Genomic DNA, 4,992 nt, shown 5'->3' on the forward strand with positions numbered 1-4,992 from the left:
TCCTCGTTAGTATAGTGGTCAGTATCCCCGCCTGTCACGCGGGAGACCGGGGTTCAATTCCCCGACGGGGAGGAAAATGTTTTAGCTTTTCAATGTTGATTTGTAATCGATATACCTGAAACGTCACCATTACGTGGATGGACATTTGTGTTCGTTTAGCGCTTCAGTAATTGGCAAGACATAATGTAGAATATGATCATTAAACATCATGAGAAGAACATTATACATGCATTATATACTACACAAGCTTACAATTTACTTAAATTTGTTGTTAAAGTATAAAAAAACATGAGGTACCAAAACCACTTACAGGGTTGGGTCTCTGCTGAATTAGGTAAATCCGCTTTTAGTTTTAATGCACCTCATTGCTGGAACCAACTGCACAAGACACTGCAAGTGGACGCTCTGATGCCGCTCGGGCAATTTTAAAATATTGATTGGGGAACTATTTGCTGAGGAATGTTTCTGTTTTTCTTGATTGTTGTGCTTTATTTTTGTTTATATTTGATTTTGTGTATGAATTGTATGTGCAGGGCTCCATTGCGAAAAAGACCCTGGTCTTAACGGTGAATCCCTGTTTTTAAAAAAGGTAAACAAATAAAATATAAAATGTATATATTTTATATATATATATATATATATATATATATATATATTTTTTTATATATATATTTATATATATATATATATATATATATATAACAGTCTTCAGCATTTCTTAAAACAACCTACATTTATATGGAAATGAGACCACGCTTTATAGAAGCTACTGTAGGCTATACGCTAACTTAATGCGCAGTAGGTGTATTTGGAGTACTTCTGTCTTTCATGCTCAGTTTCCGTAGTGTAGTGGTTATCACGTTCGCCTAACACGCGAAAGGTCCCCGGTTCGAGACCGGGCGGAAACACTTTTTTAAAAACTAAAAAAACGAAGTGTTTGGCCAAAGCTTTTGTCTAAAAATAAACAAACAAATAAATACAGTATTCATGTGTTGCACATTCTTTAGGACACTGACTCCCAACACTGAACACTATACTCAATGCATTGTCAACTGGCATTGATAAAGATTTAGTCAAAAGTGCATTATAGTAGCTTGGAAATACAATTAAATTTCTAAAGGAGGCAAAAAATTGCGAGAAAAACCTTTTGTCTTCATTGTGATGTCATCAGATTGACTTGAAGATGCATTATAACGTTAGCCAGCTAGCTAAGAGTGAGGGGAGAGCACCTGATCTTTTTGCTAGGTATTCTTTTTTACAAACTTTGCTAGGGAATGTTAACATTGCCATCTGTCCACAGTAAAGTTGACAACATCGTAATGATGGCAAAGTTGTTTCCTACTAATCTTTTTGCATACTTCAGCAATGTCATTGTATTTCCAGGCCAGTGTTCATGTGTTGCACGTTGTGTCACAATATTGTTATGAAGTTTCTCTTGAGGTCTGGTGCTTGACTGAAAGTTCTACCGAAGATTGTTTAGTATGAAGATGCCTAGAAACTGCTTTTCAAATAGGCGTTCCTGGAAGTATTGGCCCATTTGGCCCTTGGGTTTAAAAACAATTACAGAAAATGCACACATCAAAAAATAAATACTAACTGCAAACAGAAAGAAAAACACGGTCATAAAAAACAAACACATTCATCAGTTAAAAGTTAATCAATCAGCTTCTGAAGTGGCATCGAGGCACCAAAACATCAAATGTAGGAACTATTTCAAGATTGTTCCACAAATAAGGTGCAAAGAAACTAAAACCTGACTTGCCTAACTCCGTAGACACCAAAGGAATTTCCAGAGCTAGCCATCCCTGAGACTGTGTGTGGTAACTCGTTTGTCTAAAGTTTAGTAATCATCTTAGGTACAGTGGGACTTTTTGTACAAGGGCTTTATAAACGAAAACATAGCAATGTATCAACCCAATGTATCAAAGTGGGCCAATCAACTTTCTGGTAGAGAATTACAGTGAAGTAGAAAAATTGTCACTCATAATAAAGCGCAGTGCGCAATGATAAACTGCATTTTACGGTAATAATGAAGTGGCAGCTGTGTTTACAGAGATGATATTGGACCGATAGTAATGTCAACTGAATAATCTGCTTTATGCTATTTAGCGAGAGGCAGGACCTATTTCTATTGAAGAAGTAGGGGTGGGCGGAATACCGGTACGAACGTGAATACCGGTATGTTGTGCCATGATATGGATTTTGCCATATCATGCATATCATGGTAAATGAATAAATGTATGAAATAAGGCGCTTTTGTTTCGTAAAAAAATCTGTCGAATGATACAGCCTAGTGGGCTTGTTCAAACGGTTTATTTTACTAAAAACATAATGCTTGCTTACTCTTCTGCGCTGAGGATTACTGAAGACAAGGAAATAACGCTATCGAGGTTGATTTGCAGGACGACGAAGGCCTGGTTCGAAAAAAAGGTGCTTCCTCTGTCCTTTGGGACTGGTTGGGCTTTAAGATATCCGAACTCGACCAACAAACAGTACTGTGTAGGTTGTGTCGACACATTGTGCTAGCCTAAGGTGGAAACCCTGCATGTGCATGAATATGAAGAATCTACCAGAATGTGTGCAACAAACCCCCGGAGCAGTGGAGCAAGTCCCAAGACATCTTCAAGCCAGACCAGCACTCAGCTATCACTCAAGGCATCATTCGTTAGTGGTACTCCATACAACAAGAAGAGCAGGACATGGAATGAGATAACGAGTGCAATTACATATCACATTGCAAAAGACATGGAACCAATTCAAACTGTGGAGAAAGATGGTTTCAGAAAGTTGATTCGAACTCTAGACCCAAGATACGAGATCCCGAGCCGTAAATACCGCAAAATATGTCGGCCAGAACTCTACACAGAATGTCGGGACAGAGTTGCCAATGAAATCCTTAATTCTTCTCTACCACTGCCGTCAAGTCGGACCACAGGGCCATATATTAGCCTCACGATTCATTACATTGACAACAACTGGTATCTGCAAAGCAAAGGCCTTCAGACCTCTTATTTCTCAGATGATCACGCTGGAGAAATAATTGCAGCCGGGCTGAGCGTGGCACTTTCATCCTGGGGCTTGAAAGAGTCGTGTCAAGTATGTAGGACTACCGACAGCGTTCGAACATGATCAACATGGCATTGAAACTGAACAAATGGACAAGACTAGCTACACATTAAGTTTCAATGTCCAAAACACACAGACCTACTGCCAAATTCTCTAAAACATTGTTGGAGGCAGGTTATGATAGAGAAATTAACATTAAATTATCTGGCAACATCTCTGGTGGACATTCCTGCAGTCAGAATGCCAATTGTATGCTCGCTCAAAACTTGAGACATCTGTGGCATTTTGTTGTGTGACAAACTTCACATTTTAGTAGCCTTTTATTGTCCCCAGCACAAGATGCTGTGTAATGATCATGCTGTTTAATCAGTTTCTTGTTATGCCACACCTGTCAGGTGGATGGATTATCTTGGTAAAGGAGAAATGCTCACTAACAGGGATGTAAACACATTTTTTTGCACAACATTTGAGAGAAATAAGCTTTTTGTGAGAATTGTGAGGATCATTTATATCAGCTCATGAAACATGAGACTTACACTTTACATGTTGTGTTTATATTTTTATTCAGTGTGACAAACAGAAATTGAATAATGTGTTCCTGAACAAAGGGGGGGGGTCAAAATCAAAAGTAAGTCAGTATCTTGTGTGGCCGCCAGCTGCATTAATAAGTACTGCAGTGCATATCCTCATGGACTGCACCAGATTTACCAGTTCTTGCTGTGAGATGTTACCCCACTCTTCCACCAAGGCATCTGCAAGCTCCCAGACATTTCTGGGAGGAATGGCCCTAGCCCTCACCCTCCGATCAAACAGGTCGCAGACGTGCTAAATGGGATTGAGATCCGGGCTCTTTGCTGGCCATGGCAGAACACTGACATTCCTGTCTTGCAGGAAATCACGCACAGTATGGCTGGTGGCATTGTCATGCTGGAGGGTCATGTCAGGATGAGCCTGCAGGAAGGGTACCACACATTTTTATTTCACCTTTATTTAACCAGGTAGGCAAGTTGAGAACAAGTTCTCATTTACAATTGCGACCTGGCCATGATAAAGCAAAGCAATTTGACACATACAACAACACAGAGTTACACATGGAGTAAAACAAACATACAGTCAATAATACAGTAGAAAAATAAGTCTATATACAATGTGAGCAAGTGAGGCGAGATAAGGGAGGTAAAGGCAAAAAAAAGCCATGGTGGCGAAGTAAATACAATATAGCAAGTAAAACACTGGAATGGAAGATTTGCAGTGGAAGAATGTGCAAAGTAGAAATAAAAATAATGGGGTGCAAAGGAGCAAAATAAATAAATACAGTAGGAGAAGAGGTAGTTGTTTGGGCTAAATTATAGATTGGCTATGTACAGGTGCAGTAATCTGCTCTGACAGCTGGTGCTTAAAGCTAGTGAGGGAGATAAGTGTTTCAAGTTTCAGAGATTTTTGTAGTTCGTTCCAGTCAATGGCAGCAATAAACATTATTCTGAGTTAATTCTATGAGGGTGTTCCATTTATTTTACAGTACAAGGGGAGGGTCATGTGAAAATATATTTTACGTTGGGAGGGGGTTGCATTTTTATTCTACACCTTGAGTTGGACAATTACTGATGCCTGGGTGCACCAATCTGTCCCTTGTATGTAGATATTTTTGTTAACTTGTTGTAAAACTCGGATGTATTGTATTTATTTCCTTTTTCTCTTTATTTTCACCTACCATAGGTACATTTGCTTTCTCTCTTTTCATCCCATCCCACAATCTCTCCTCAACTACATCCTGGGTCTCTAGAAGAGACCTACCTAAATTGACACCTGCACTCAAAGAGCCACCGAGATATCAAAGGCGAACATTCGAATTTAGACAGAACAGCACCCCACCCCGCTAACAGAATTTCAGGCAACATGACACCCAAAGGCAGTACCTCGTCTTCA

At 39.4% G+C, this 4,992-nt stretch overlaps 2 non-coding genes across 2 annotated transcripts; both read left to right on the forward strand.

The window, feature by feature from the left end:
* trnad-guc lies at positions 1–72 on the forward strand. The gene has a single exon. It is a non-coding gene; the product is annotated as a tRNA-Asp (tRNA).
* Positions 73–835: 763 nt separating this feature from the next.
* trnav-aac lies at positions 836–908 on the forward strand. Its single transcript has one exon. It is a non-coding gene; the product is annotated as a tRNA-Val (tRNA).
* Positions 909–4,992: the final 4,084 nt, after the last annotated feature.

Source organism: Oncorhynchus tshawytscha, linkage group LG05 (genome assembly GCF_018296145.1).
Source record: "Oncorhynchus tshawytscha isolate Ot180627B linkage group LG05, Otsh_v2.0, whole genome shotgun sequence".
Classification (NCBI taxonomy): Eukaryota; Metazoa; Chordata; class Actinopteri; order Salmoniformes; family Salmonidae; genus Oncorhynchus; species Oncorhynchus tshawytscha.